The following is a 16,664-nucleotide window of genomic DNA, read 5'->3' on the forward strand; positions in this document are numbered from 1 at the left end:
ATAAACAAGGTGAATGGATATTTGTAACCAAAGTCAGTGACCCATATGCCATGCCAATACATCTTTTAACCCCACAAGTAGTCCCCACTGTTTTCAATAGAATTACAGAGTAAGAAGCCACTCAGCCTGAGGGATGGAATCTGATTCCTTATTTTCAGTTGAAGGCATAAACTATGAGACAATTTGGATTCAGAGGCTCCGTTTGGCTCTTGCTCAAGCTAGGGGAAAAGGTGACCATCCTGTAAAGTGGCATATTTCGGGAAAGTCATTTATCAGCCCAAAACAGGAGATTGAATATCAAGTTTAAACTGTGTTTTCATCAGCCTGATTTCATAGTCACAGCATATGTTACACCAGTAAAGCTGAATTTCTCTAACAAGAAAGCAGAGATGGCAAGGAGCGGCCAGAATTTTCCAAGACATATTGGCAAGATCCTTCTTTCCTTACCCTTCCACTTGCTGCCTGGCAAATGAATCCCATAACATCTTAGCATCAACCACACACTTTCTCTCCTTTCCTGGAAGTGTTGCACTGTCCTGTGGAAACTTGAATATATATAATGATATGTAAGGAGTTCTCACCGGCTCTTTTTATGAGCATAAGAGATACCAGATGACTATCTGAAGCCTTCCCACTAAACCCACAGCTTCAGGGGGATGCATGCAGGCTGGCAAGATAGGGAAATTCTGGGGCCAAAAGCTTTTGGAGAGAGCAGTTTCTCCTCCCACTTGCAGAGACCACACTTAAATATTTGTGGTATCATAAATACACTCTTTAGTGTGTGCACTAATAGATCTCTGGAACACATCTAGTTCTGGTGGCTCTGGACCCTACAGCTTGCGCATTAAGAGAAGGTAAGAGGTGTCCATTGTGTGTGTGTGTGTGTGTGTGTGTGCTGAGGATACTGGGTGTGTATCTACTGAGGCTCAATTCCTTTTGGTTTGATCTTGTCCACTATTATTGCAAGCTACTATCTGTATGGCTGTGGGAATTAGCAAAGAGAGTTTTCAATCACTAGCCTTGGTTATTATAGCTTCAAAGTTACTTATAAGGATGAAAGCTACTACTAAGGGAAAAATTAATGAAGAAGACCTTCAGAGCCTTTTAATTTATATAGGTACTTACACATGTRTGAAATGGATATAATATTCTCCAATTTATTTATATAAACATACCTGATAATGTGCAGCTTTACCTTAATATAATGTTTTTATGCTGAGGGGTCCCACTGATACAACATGGTGCAAAGGTCTTGATCTAAAGCCTAAACTCCCTACTGTGGGCACATTAAAACTCTCTCAATGGGAAGAGGAACTTCTGTTTTCCCTCTTGTTCTTGTACTCTAATGCTGCTCATGGCTTTAATGAAGTCCTTTCAGTCTCAAAGCTGAGGTCCTTCATGAGTAAAACAAAAAGCAAAGTTAAAGATATACTATAGACATTATTTGTAAAGGTTTAATGTAACAAGACAGCACTCCCTCAAAGGGGAGAGGGATGGAGGTTGATTTTAGTGATTTCCTGCTTGTTGAAAGGAAAGTTTAAATAGATTGTTGTGCCCTGAATACAGGAGCAGAAGTGATTTCTTTTTAAGTAGGTGTTAGGAGATAGGAAAGAGCGTTGTAATAACTACCTGTCTCATAAGCCGAGGAAGTGAAATGTTGAATCTGTAACCAAAGAGTGAACTTGAGTCACAGGAACACTTTGTATTTCTAGGATAGCTTTCACTGGAGAGTTTCAGAGTATGTTACCAACTTTGACAGCCAGGAGTAAACAAATACATCAAATTATGCTTTTCTCAGTGAAGTTATGGAGCCAAAAAGTTAAGGAACATAGAATAAGGAATTATTTCAATATGAGTAAGAGGACAAAATTTGGCCCTATGTGATTAACTTTCACATCTCCTTTCCCTCATAAAGTAAAGCTTTAGCTTTAGCTCCATTTTATAGGTATGTGACTGTGCACAGAGATGCTTAAGAGTTTGCTCAAAGTCACAAATTGAGTAACTTAATGAAAAAGGACCCAAGAGTTTTGACTTTGTGCTCTGACCCAAAGGAAAACTTAATTTGGCACTAGCAGCTGCTTGATCTTTAGGGCTTCTGCATGAATGGGGAGTAGTTTGCTTAATGAAATAATATCCCAAGCACATACGAAGAGCAATTACTTGCTCTCATATAAACTCTCATGTATTCATCTAGAAAAAATGTTCATGACTCAGTCATCTGGGATGGTTCAAGCTACTCACCCTCCAGCATGAGGCGTAGGCATTACAGTGATGAGGTTAAAAAGGAAGACACATGACCTCAATTACTCACAAGGAGTCAAATTATGATCTCAGATACAGTGGTATAAATCCAGAGTCATTCCCCCTGAAGTAATTGGCATCATACTGTATTTCTTTAACATATGGGAAATCAGAATGCAGTCTATAATTTCAGTATGTCTGTGAGGGCTTTATTCAGAGAGGCTGTGCTCTCCAGCAGTGGATATTAGTTATGGAGCAAAAATAAGATTGGAGAATGTACTAGGTGGAAAATGTACTGAATTTCTCTATAGCATGAACAACAATTTATTACCTAGTTTTAACAGTGTACTTAATAAAGATTTCACTTTTTTTGTCAGGTTTTCTCCCTTTTTTGTAAACAGTATAATTTAATTGGTATACAGAAAGACTTAAGGACATACCCAGGTGAATTGAATTGGTGAATTTAATTCCTCACTTTTGCTCTGGATATCATAAATGATGAGGGTGGGAGGGTTTTGATTTTTAGGAAAGATAAAGAAAATTATGAACTTACAAATCTACAGATGGAGGATGACTACGAACACAGATATAGTATTAGGGATATTGTAAATCTGAAGAGTGATTAATACAACAGTTACAAGGAGCTGTCCCAGTGGGACATCTAAAATTGTATGAAACTGTTTCCATCAGTGCAGAATAAAGGACCTACAACTTTAAGAGCAGGGACACTGGATTCAGCACAGCAGGAGACCAAGTAGCAAAACATTATAAATAGATCCTGTACTTACAGTTTTTGAGTTTTCAATAATGATGATATTCTCAACCTTACAGTTCTAGTAATTTGGAACTGATAGATGAGGACTTTTCCCCTTTGGGACTATGGAAAACCTGGCAGAAATTAACAGGGAAAATGTTCTGTTCGGCTGGAGGAAACTCATTATGGGTTCCTAATAATATTCTGACACATCAGGCAACCCAAAATTTTACCAAATATGTATGTTTTTAACATTTTCCAAGCCTCTAGAGACAGTCCAAACACATGCTAAATTATATTATGAGCAAATCAACCAGAGGGACACCCAAGAGACCTTTCCATACAAACTCTGTATGTGCAGATCTGCAGGACTGCCACAGAGCAGCCTATTGTCACTGGAAGGAACGTGACACACTAGTCAAATGTGTGTGGCAGTACTTTCTGTGTATATCACAATTTCTGGATTGTCTTCTGGTTATTACCCAATTCAGACTACTTCCTGAAAAATATTAGCACATGCATCTTTCTGATATAATTTCTAAGCATGCAGAAGACCTATACAAGCAGCAGTAAAGTAACAGATCTTGTAGACATGTGAAGGTGATACCTTCTGCATTCATGTTGCACGTGAATGCAGCAGACACATGTCTGCACATGCATAAAATGTAGAAAAGTTTGAAATACACGATAGCATATTTGTACTAGAGTGCAAAGCTATGTCCAGAAGTATCTTAGGGGACACTTCAGGGTAAATGACTGAAAAATCTTTCACACTAACACTGCTAAAATGCTGCAGCCTTCTGCCTCTGAAGCATTGTAACAACATAAAATATTGTGGTGCAAGATCCAAGAATGGTAGGCCTTGCCCAACAGTAACTGCCACTGATATGTCTGTTTGCCATCACATGGTGTATGTCTGGGAGCTCTGTAATGTAAAACCTGTCCATATCTGCATCAGTCAAGAGTTCTACTATAAAACTTCCACATTTCTGGTAACCCTGATGAGAATGGAGTACAGGTAAGCTAGCGCTCAACCCAGATTAACTAAGTGTGGCCAGCTGCTTTGTGATGTTTCAGAGTCATAGCGGAAAATGTACATGAATACTGAAAGCTCTGCATAAGGTTACTGACAGTTGTGAATTTGCTGTTGTGAGAAAGGCAATATAGGATTGTCTTCACAAATGGGAGAGGTTCTAGTCTTTCAGAACCTTTGAGAAAAGCTAGAGATGCAGAATAAGGCAATATCAACTCTGCAAAATTGACAAACCTCTTTTGTATTTGCTTAGAGGCCTTCATTGCAGGGGCCATCCCTTATAACCTGTCATGGGAGCACAGGGCAGGTTTCAAGCAATCCCACGCCCCTAGTCAGGACAGTGCTGGTTAGTGGAGTAGGCAAGGCTGTATTCTGGGAAGGTGAAATTTCTAAAGTTCCATAAAGGCAGTTACTTCTGCAGCTTCATTTTCAAAAGCTTTGATGTTGGGCTAACTCTTCTCCATCTGAAAGCTGTCTGAAACACTTTGCTGATAGTTGTGGGGCTGCGGCAGAGCACTTTGAAGTGCGTTTTCCTCAGTACTCTATGAACAGAAAAATGTTTAACTGGGTATTTCTTTAATGTGCTGGAACCAACAGGTGTAGATCGTTTGGAATTGCTGAGGACAAATCAACACCAACAACCTCTAATGTTATGACAGTCCAGAGAGGAGAGAGGGAGGGGGGAAATAGTGTATATTAGCATGACTATCTGCTCTCGTCTTTGCATAATATTGTTGTGCTGCGGACCAATGCCAGCAAAATAAAACAATGATCCCATCTCTGTGGGCCTATTATTATTGATCTTTAAAATACTTACAGCTAGTTGTATTAAATAAGTCCTTCCGCTGTGAGAAAGAATTATCGAGCATATAGTGGTATAAGATTGTGGTGTCATTACTATGCTATATAAATTACACACAAAGGCATCTTCAAAATGTCTTTTTTTAGTCCTTTCAACCACTTTATGGAAACCCATCTGGAAATAAATGTAGCTGGTCTAATGTATGTAATGAATTTAATATGCCATTCTTCCACATTAAGGAAAAATCTAATAGGATGATTGAGTGGGGCCAAGCTTCTCCAGGAAATTCTTTTAKAATACATGATTGAATTATTGTTTTTCTATTAGGGCAGCCAAAACATTCAGTGTCCTTGACAATACAGGATGTGTGCTGTAACTTTTTTGCCACTAAGCTAGGCAAACTRTATCTGGATATGTGCCCAGCTATTTGAGTAGTTCCATTTGAATGATTTATTTATTTTCCAAAGAAAGACTATGTAAGTTATACAGAACTCTGCAAATATCTTTCGGATCATACGACAGAACTTGGTGCCTGACTGCCAAATGAGTGAAATCTAAGGAATCCGGAGACATTTACAGCAAAGCTGAGATTTTCCTAATGGATGCCTAAAAGTTATGCTCATTTAACTCCTAAACATTTTCTCAACAGAAACTGGGCACCTAACTCCCTTTGCAAATCCTAGTCTCAAGTTTGCATTCAAACACCTAAGTAAGTATCCTGATTTTCAAACCATTGATCTCCAGCTGCAACCACATATGCTAGGAGAAGCTGCTGAACCTAGCACATGTGAAAATTGGATTACTTATTTATAAGCCTAAATATGATCCTAGGGTCATATTTAACTTTAAATGCCCTTTGAAACCTAAGACTAGTGTTTTTACCCATTTAAGCTACACAGAACAAAGTSTTTAACAAAATCTCACTAATGATACGAAGTTACTAGTAAACCACACTCAGAAATTGGTATAACACAGTCTGAGCTGGTAAGTTAAAGCTCCCCCAACACACACACACAGTCCCCAAAACAGTGTTCTTGTTATAATACACAGGAGCAGGACATCAAAAAATTTGAATTCTTTTTCTGGAAAGACATTACAAATTTTGGATATCTACTTGCACTATGTCTTTGGGGTTACATCTGTAAAATTTAGATAATCATTACCTCATATTGGTTTTGTGAGAATATGTTAGTGACTGTTATCTCCTGGAGATCAGAATGTCAGTGAAGTATATGACCATATGTAAGAGAAGATGGAGAGGGGAGCTCCAATTTTTTCAAGCTGTAGTTTGGGAAAAGCTGGTATATATTAATGCAGATTCCTAACCTTGTCTACATGACCTCATGGCTCATTTCTTACAGCCTCTTCTCTCCTGTATTCTTAATAGAGGAGGGCAATTATTTTCCCTCTGTGAATAGAATGTTTGCCCCCTAAAAGTTGTCCCAGGTCAAGTTAGTCATATAATCACAGATGGAAACTATTTTTAGCCTAGGTTTACAACACTGAAAAAGATACCCACATACATTACTAAATGTGTAAGGCACTCAGCCAGGATGTGGGAGATGCAAGCATAGATCTCTTTGGGGAAAGGGTTTTGAATCCACCTCCTTGGAGATTACTGTCATCACCATCTTGCTGTGTAGGGAATGATGGGGTAAAAGAGAAAGTACAAATGCATTAAGCACCCTGAGGTTAGACCACCTACTTGTCTCACTTGAGTTGTGCATCCTTCCTCATCTGTCAATTAAATGCCAAGAAGAGGTTTAAAATTTATTAGCTTTATTAACCCAAGCAGGTAAAATAAACTGGAGTGATTCAGTACCTTTCCTATGCCCACAGAAGACTTGACCCCACTTTGTGGTGACATTTTATTACACATACCCCACAGCCTTGCCATTCAATTTTATCAAGAGTCAAAAAGCTCAACAGGTTATCCCATTTGTGCAGGATTTTAAAGCCAGCTGAGTCTTTATCATCCTTGAAGAATCCAGCCTGTAGAGATTTATTTTTTTTTCATAATCACATAAACAGATTCAAGATGTTCTTGTTCAGCCAGGGGATAAAGTTCTCTCACCCTATCTCAGTTCTAGATCAGAAAAACGGTCAGTTCCAATGTGCCAAAATTCTCCCAAAGTCATAATTGCCATCATCTGTGTTTACTAATGCAGGCTCACAGGAATCCTGAAAAACAACTTTTGAGTTTCAGCGCAAAYTCAAAAGTGCAGATAGTCCCAGGCTTGAACTGCTCATTCAGCATACCTGCCACCAGGGCACTGCTCAACTAAGAAGGGAAGATCTCAATCACATAGCAGAAGTAATGCTGGTCAGCTTGGATCCACGGCCCAGCCTCACAAGAACAGAGACATCTAGATTCCAGTTTGGGCAATTACAGAACATTCCCTAAATCTCCTTTGTTCAGTCAAAATCTTCACTGTCCCTCTAAAGTTGCCAAATCATGTTGTATAACACTGTATAGCTGATAGTGCCACGAGTGGGTGGATGCTAGGAGTCTTATTATGTGAATTCTCAGGGAGTGTAAAAAAGGAACTACACTATTATCTGAACTTCATTGGAGGATTGAGTCCATGCACAATTTAGGACTGGAATCCCACACAATGAAAAATAGATGATTCTGAATTGTAGTGCCCATTAGATGGTTCAGCTTCCCTTTCCCACCTTGGCTTTGGAAAAGAACATTAGCATTTGGAAAGGGCCATCATTTGCCCTCCCTTCCATGCAGAGCTCTCATCGGGTGACTCGTCCCTGCTTCTTCCCCCAAGTCAGAGGGCAAGCTGTTTGTCCAGCACAATTCCAACCAAGATAATAGCCTCTAAGTGATTTCACTGATCTTAAATAGAGAAAAGATTGTTGAGACTAGGATTGAAAAAAAAAAAAAGTGAAAAATTTCCACCCTTCTGTCCTTCCCTATCAAACCCCAAATATTTAAATTGAATGCAATTGCATCTGGAAAAAAAAAAAACACTGAATACTTTGATTATCTGGGATCTCAGCCTTGTTACTGAGAAATCAGATTAAAGAGATGGGGGAAAATACATTTTAGAAAGTCCTTGATCCTGATGCTTACATTAGTGTCCTAAAAGGCTTTGCAAAGTCATCATTTTAGGATGAAAAGCTTTTCTGCACAATTTCTTTTTTAATTCTCTGTGGGGCCAGGAGGTGCCTGCCTGCAGAGTCTAGTATAACCTGTCTATACTATCTCATTTATGGTCCAGTCCTCTACTCAGGAACACAGCTGTTTTTCAAGTTTACAGCATATACATCCAGATTCAGATTTCTGCTCTTTCTTTTTTTTTTTTCTTTTTTTTTTACTTCTAATTTGCATGCATGCACTATATCCAGAGATATCCAATTATACCAGTTTTTGAACCCCCCATCATATGATCTCACAGAGTTGTGTAATGCAGAATTCTTACTTCTAACAGCCTATAGCTTTTCAAAACACCTTTCTATACTACTTTCTGCAAAGTTTCTGTTGATACGCTAGTGAATGCTTTGCAGTAAGGATTCTTTATATTTTTGGGCTGAATAATAACTAAACAAGTGATTATTCCTAAAAGACATAAGAACATCCTCTTTACCAAGAATGCAAATACAATTCATACTAAGAAGGAAGAAATGGGCTTTGAGCATTACCAAAAGATAGTGATTTTAGAAAGATTTAATTATCCATCTAAATAAGGACTTGTTTCTAAACTCCAAATAACCTGGCAGTTCTTAGGTAATCAGCATTTTTGATACTATGTTGGTCTATGCAGTAAGYGTCTCAAGCAGAGCTGCAATGGTTGGCATGGATTATATTAAATGAATGCATCTGCAGCCTTCCAATTTTTACTCGATTCGCTCGTTCCTTTCTGGAAAGCTGGTGGAGGACCTGGAGAGTACTATCATAGAAAAGAACAAAAATATAGTGGAATTCTTCTTCACTATAGCTATTTCCAAGATCTCCTGTGTACAGGGCTGAATCAAGCCCCTTATTTGTAGATAACATTTTCCTAATATGTTCATTCGGTTAACCTAACCCCTATGTGCAAGCTGGCTGAACATATATATTAGGAGTATAAAATGGCCGTGAAATATACACCTACTTCTGTTCGCCTGCGGCCAGATCTGCGGCAAGTTTAGTCAGAACRATGTAAGTGAGAGTATGTCCACCAAAGCTATGCCAGACACGGATCTATGTCACTGCCGAGTAAAGTAGGAAAGGTGTAACGGGGAGAAGCTGCCTGGCTACCAAAGGCGGACTGGCAATCTGTAAAACAGCCCAAGTAACTGCGTACAGCCTGTGTCTAGGCTTCATTTAGTCTGATACCTTGGAAACAAATGATCTGGAAATACAGGCAGCCGAGAACGCACGCAGAATTTTCTTGAGAGGAAGGGTCTGTATAGCCCATCTGCTTTCAGTTTGCACACAAGCTAGCTAATGCCCCAAACGCTCTGCTCTGGGAAAAGGCGCTGGTCCTGCTGCCACGGACTCAAACGGGTGCCGTTAACTGCAGGAGGGGAGCAGCTTATTTCCTCACCAGTGCTAGAGGAGGAGGCACTGGGCCCTTAGCAAAAGTAGACCAAGCATGAAGGTAAATTTTGCGCATCTGAAGAACCTCAAAAGCTTTCACATTGAGGACATATTTAGAATTGATCTCAAATTATCTTGTTTTAACATGTTTTAGTGTTAATAAAATAAAATGCCAGAATTTGAGATTCTCCATAGTATGTGGATGTCTTTGTAGAGCAGGTTGGGAAAGGAGCTTTTTCACAGACTGTTACAGATATATAATGTTAATAAATGTAATTATTAATATATTTTCTTTGCTTTATTAAACAAAATAATATGAACTCCTCCCTCATAAATGTTAATGGTAACTTCTCCRTGCACAATCCTCTAGCTGACTGGGAGTGTAGGTCTAATTATTAGAACATGTGCTTTAATGTGTTTTAATTTCATGTTTTCCTTTAATTGTATTATACCGTAAGCCTTCTCTAGAAATAACACTATTAAAATTTCTTTTCAAAATCAAAAGACAAGCTCATAATATAATGAAAGGAATGTTAAAAATAAACCAAATGGGTGTTCTTTATTGAAAGAACAGATTGGTCATAAAGACCTTTCTTCTACAGTAAAAAATTATCCAAGATTAAGTTTTCACAGCTTTGAATATATTCTGTTTCTCGTAATTAAAAAGGGAAATCTTTCTCTAATAATAAACTAATAATGAAATTAGCAACAGTTGTATCTGAATGGAAGCAAATGTATGGGATTAAAAGTCAAAAGAACAGGTCTGAGCACAGGAAAAGTTAGATAACGCTTGGTTTTATTGAGCCTTCACAAGACTGGCTCAGAGGAGACTCCATACTCAGAGATCCAGTCAGTCAGTCACAAACTCATTGGAGAGGACTGCATCAGCACTAAGACCCAACAGCAAGTCCGGATGTGAGGCAGGGTAGCCAGAGGCTGTTTAATTCCTACCAGCAAGTCTCTAGGCCTGAGAATACCTGCCTTCAGCATAGCTCAAGAGTGTGTTTGAGGCGCAGCGCAAGGGAAGACTGCAGTGGATAAAGCCCTGCTAGAGCAACTGTGCTGCAGTCATGGCCAGGGAAGGGAGGAAGAGGTCATGCCATCAGGATGGAGATACATGTCTCCAGGTAACTCCAGGGCTGGGCGTGGTGCTTCCTATTCTGCTGGCCACGGCAGCTGTTTCTTTTGAAGAACGAGGGAATTAGAGTCCATTCCTGAGAAACCTCTTTGAAGAAAATTTTGTAGAGCTTGATTTATGGCCCCATTTTTTTGTTTGTTTGGTTGGTTGGTTTGGTTTGGTTTGGTTTGGTTTTTAGGGGGTTTTAGGAACTTTTGATAATTTTGGAGAGTTCCAGAAGCTCAGATACTGAGGAAAGAAGCAGTAGAGAAGAACATCAGAGAACTTTTGCAACAGAAAAGGTCTCCCAAGAAAATATAAGAAGAAAAATCTAGGCAGGTAGGAAATGAATCATGGGAGGAGGTTGTCTTTCCTCTCAGTCATCTATTTAAATCTGACTTGTCTGGCCTGTGATCTAAAATCGATACCATCTAGCAACTGTTAGGTAGCCTATTTGCAGAAGTCTGGGATAGCTTCCCTGAGCTCCTAGGAAATATATTCCACATAGCAACGATGCCAGACAGACCCCGCAGTAAAGAAGCCAAAGTTTGAAAGAGTCATAAAGAACAAAGTTCTAATTCCATTGGCAAAATAAAACAGTTAAAGTATTTCCACTGCTGCTGCCGTTGTCTGTCAGCAGTCTAGGGTGAGAAGCCTGCCTGGCTTCCAGTCTGCCTTGCACAATGAAGAGGGGAAATGAAGGTGGGAGAAGAGCACTCTCAGTTCACTCCTTTCTCTTGTCAGGCAAAAAAGGAGATGATGGTAAGCGTCTTTCCTACCACTGTGCTTCCTGTCCAGCCCTTCTAGCAGAAGGGCTGGCATACACTGTATGAGTACAGATTTACATGGAAATTCCAAGGATTTCCACTATTCAATGCTAGGAGCCAGGTGTCTGCTGTGGGCTCATGTCTTTCTCAGCAATCACAGGTGGAATTCAGTTGCCTAAATTTGTGTGTAGAACTACCTGAAATGACATTTGCATGGGGTCTGCAGACATGACACAGAACCCATGGAGCACATGTGCCCCTTTGGAGAGGCAGCTAGAGCCCAGGTTAGCTACCGTAGAACATCAAAAATAACAAGATTTTTAGCCTTAGACAACTGAATACTTTCAGGCCGCACCAACCTGAGTACACCAGATGCTAGCAGAGCTATAACCCTCTGGCGTTATGCAGGCATATAAAGTCCCAAAGCTTCCCACACCAGCAGAATCAGTCATCAATGACCAGCTGAGTAGCCAGTAGTGGTTTACACTTGGGCCACTCCAAATAATCTGTGCTGAAACAGAGTTGTTTGGCTAGATAAGCTCTATCTAAATAGCCATTCTTACCAGCATTTCTCCCCAGTGAACTTTTTCTCCTCATAACAGAACTGGGCTGGCAGTGCTTTCCAGTCCTTGTTTAGACCTAGGCTTAGAATGGGGAATAGTTCAGTTAGTATTTCTTGCACTGAAGAATACTAAATAAGGTATCTCCAGGAATTCTTGTTTTTAATTGTAGAACCAAATAGGCCAGACATTGAGATAAAAGTATGTTACATATAACCTGAAATCTTTTCTAATCTAGTGAAACTTTTTTAGTGCCCATTGCTCCCACTTAGTTGGTTGAATGAGGTGAGGGCTGGGAGCAGCTGCATTTCAAATGCGAGGTATGGGAACAGATGGCAAACTGCATACTGTCCACTGATGGCAGTGACAAGGGTTTCAACAGGAGTAAATCAGGCCCTAACTTCCAGAAGCAAAATGCCACTTGGCATTACTGCATCTCAACATGGTGCTATTGTTGGCTTAACCAGCTTCTGAATCTATATAACCAGTTCACCCTGCTTTAAGTGCATACATTAATATTAGTTGAAATAGATGCTTTTATGTATGGACAAAGCAGCCTACTACAAAGCAAACTCTCTGCCTGATGCTTTGCACATTTCTGATATGTTTCTTTCTTTCAAGAAGGCCTTACTGTAGCAATTTCTTTCACATATTCAAACTGTTGTTTTTATAATACAAAATACTGTATGTTTTCAAAAGCTTAGGATGGAAGATGTATTTCTAAGTCATATTTCTTGCCAGCAAAGTAGTGAACACTAAATGTTGGCTGTAGACAGTGGTATACTCGGGATTTGGTAGTTAACCAGTAAAAATATTAAAACAGGCAAAGTCTGTCATCACATAAGAGACAGCTTTCAACTTTACTGAATGTCTTTCTACTTACAATGTTAATGGAAACCAGTCACAATGATAAAATCTGTAACTGTCTTAAATAGAAAGAATTCTTGGTTTCTTGTGGTCGAAAAAAGACTGGAATTTAAATTCTTGGGCTTTCCCTCCTCATTTTTAATTCCTTTCATTTGATTAAAAAGAAGTTTTAAAAATGAACCATCCAAATCAGGAAGAAAGAGAAATTTACATCTTAATAAGATAGAAACCCAGCCCTTTAAAAAAAAGAAAATAAGTAAACCKTGCAATTATGAGAAATCCAACAGCTCCGAAACCTGCAGACCCAGAGCAGATAGAGAAGGCAAATAGAAACCTGGAGGGAAAAGGGCAAAGACAGGAATGTTACTGGTAAAAGCCTGATAAAAACATGACAGGAGAAACCACCATGCAAACCACTTGCAGCTCAAGAAAAGGAAAGCAAACAGGCAGAGATTAAAGTTGCAGATAATAGTATACAGAAACTTTTTGAGAGAAATCAGGGAGAAAAATAAGGGCAATGTTCACATAGAGAGAAATCAAAAAGATCCAGATGTGCTGAAAGGCCAGAAGGAAGGAGAAAATAGTAAAAGAAAGAAGTTCAGAAAATATGGAGTTGTAAAACTGCAATAGCTCTGAGGAGTCTCCTAAATTACTGAACAGCATCAAGAAATGAAAATGTAACAGCTTTCCCTCCTCACCTCAAACATCTKTGTATGAAGAATGAAGTTTCATTTGCACTGCAACGTAGTGCTGCCACTGCAGCCTTGTTTTAGGTCGGCTCTGGAAGCAACATCAGATATTGCTAGTACATTAGAAGAGAATCAGTATTTTATTTGTTTTTGCACACTGCAGCATGCTGCAGGCCCCATCCCTTGCTGGGGCTTTGAGACAACCTTAATGACTAAAGCTATAAATGAATATAGTCTAAGTTTCACACCATCAAAACTGAATGAACTGAGTCTATTAGTACAGCAAAAATAATTTTGGCCATTGCAAGAAAACCAAAAAATGAGGTCAGCAAGTATTTAATGGAGATTTCTGTCTGTCATCTGGAATAACCTTAAAGAGTGACAAAAAGGGAATTCATATTTTATATCCTATGAAATYTTCCATTGCAAAAGTGCTAGAAGGGAGCTGTGACTCCCTGATATTTTACACGAATAACCAGAGAAAGAGAAAGACTCTCACTGCAGTACTTCACTGGGCAATCAGCCCAGTGGCCTTGGCACTTGCCTGTTAAGACCTACTGCTAAGATCAGCTCTCCCCATCTAGGTGAATGACCACAAGGTTATTTTGGAGTTAAGGTCTTTTCTTCATTTTCATTCCATCCCTCACTAAGAAATCTTTCACAAACACTGCTGGAACAAAAATAGCCCCCTAACCCTGACAAAAAAAAAAAAAAAAAAAAATCAGACAAACACATATTTCTCCACAGCCATCCTTAGAGTTGTAGAGCTGGGAACAGGATTAGGAAGGCTCCATAGATCTCTGGGGTGAGATAGGCAAATGTTCAGGACTAGTCTAGCTCCCTCTTCTTTAATGTCAGTAGTCAAATTCCTACCAATAAAGKCTGCTTTCCATCCATTATATTTTATAGAGTTGGAGAATTTACTAYGCAAGGGTTTTTTAATTCTGTTTAACAGCATGCTATGTACTGAAAGAATACAAAATAATATTTTTTATTACATTTCTAGAAATTTCTAGAAGGAACCTAATTTCTTGAGAGTCTGCAAATTCATAAAGTCTATTTCATCATTATGCTATCAGGCAGAGTCAGGGCTTTGCAAATGTAGGGAGGTATTCTTTTCTGACTGGGAAAGGGCCTGTTTTCCTCGTGGGTCTTTTTAGARCTGGAACATAGGTTTCCTCTTGGACAAGTGCAGCATGTCCTGCTGCAGAAAACAGAGCAAGGTGTTAATTAGGAGGCACCTTGTGCTCCAGCTGCATCCCAAGCTGTGCCTGGCCAGTGGTGCCCTCATCCCTTGTGGCAAGGCTGTGTGGGAGCTTTAGAAAACAAAATTTTCAGAGAACGTGTAAGATAACACATAACTGAAACTTTGGTGAGGGCCAGAAAATGCCTACCTTCTGACACCAAACCAGAATCTTGCACAGCTTATGAAGCCCTGGACTGATTGCTTTTTTCTGTCTTTCTTTCTGTCTTTTTTTTTAATTTCAGCAGCAGAAATTCTGAATGAATTTGAAAATCTCAACTCATCAGCAGTGGTAAGATTCTGAATATCTGCAACTAGTAGGAAAAGAAGAGTGTGAATTTCCTGTCCTACCTCATAACTCCTTGACTTCATTTACCTAGATAGCTCAAACAAGAGCTCAAACCATTAGGTAAAAAATCCTATTTTACAGAATCTAATCTAATCTACTTTCTCTTGGAAAATGACTTCYGTTTTATTTCTTGTAGCTTCCTTGTCTTCTGTCAATGCGGCTTCCCTTCAGTATTTCTTTGCTGAATTCTTGCATTAGCCTATTCATTAGATATGAGGACATACAAGAGAATTAAAAAATAGAGCAAAAATAAGAGTCTGTTCCCAAAACCAGTTAAAACAATGGGAGTCAAAGAAACTGGCATAGACAAACATTTTATCTTCCCCAGGAGAGTAAAAATAATCCCAGCCAAAGGTTTATGGAACAAAAATTCCAGTAAGACATCCAATACAACAAAACATAAATTTACATCATGTTTAGGTTTTTACTTCCCTGTTAATAGTGACACTCACATATTTGATGAGTACAGTGACAATCATTATTATTGCATTAACTGCATATACTCTTTAATCTTCCTATGGGATTTTAGGCTGACTACTGTACATACTGTTTCCGACTGCTGAAAGCTGAGGGTAACCCCTTAAAAAGATGCAATCTTTCTTTTTAACTTTTGAAATTACAAACAGAAGCGCCTGTGATGTAGAGACATACACAGAAGGAAATGATCCAAGAGAGGAGCCTTTAGTAAGCTAAATAGGGTCGGCCTGATATATGTTCACGTCTTCATTAATTTAGTGAATGATTTTCAGGAGAGCAATCCTCTCTTCCTCTGGTTTAGGCAAAATGCAGTAAAACTCTGTTCCTTGTTCCCTCACTGATTTACTGTGGGTAAAATCATCTAGAAATCACTTAATCTGAAAGGAAAATCCTCTCAGGTGTTTTCTTAAAGACTTTCTTGAATAGGCTAAATGTAGGCAATTTTATTTGGAAGATAACAGTTCAGCTAAAGATCTCCTTACACCATGGTCCCTGCATTGGTTCCCTTCCTCCCAAATGTGCAAGATGACTCACTCTCAGCTAGCTTTGGAAAGACTTTTGGATGCTGTTGGCTGAGATTTTAAAACTACTATTGTGTACCTAAAGGCAAGCTAGACACCTCACACAGTGCAGACACATTGGTCTGTGCCCAAAGTAGCTTACAGCTGGAATTTAGATTTATTAAATGAAATCAGAGCAAATCTCATGAGAGGGAGCTGTCACATGGGATCACATGAATGAAAGAACAGCTCTCAAGAAGTGGGCACATCTCAGATTACTGGTGCCAAAACATTGCTCTTTCACAGCTGACTGAATGGCAGAAACATCTCTGCTTCCATCCTGGCTGCACCAAGGGCTCATTCATCAATAGAAACCCACCATGCAACAGTTTAAAACAGGGACCCATAGTATGCAGAATTAGATGGACATAGATTGAATAAATGCTATAGCCTAATGAGTTGACCAAGTATCCTATATACAATGCAGGATTCACTGAAACTGCAGAAGGCAGTTTGAAGTTTCCATAGTGGAAAGACTTTTTACTTCTTACTGGCTCATTTGTCTCTGTAAACTCTGCATCCATTGGCAGCAATATTGATGTCATGAATTGATTGGTGAATTAATATTAGACTTCAGTAATGAAAGATAGGGCATTCTTTCTCCTCTCCCAGTCTAAGTGAGGTTGATGATTCCAAATCCATTAATGTTTTTGCTACCATCCTCCAGCAAT

This window comes from Rhea americana, unplaced genomic scaffold, assembly GCF_003343005.1.
Source record: "Rhea americana isolate MKP2758 unplaced genomic scaffold, rheAme1 scaffold_57, whole genome shotgun sequence".
NCBI lineage: Eukaryota > Metazoa > Chordata > Aves > Rheiformes > Rheidae > Rhea > Rhea americana.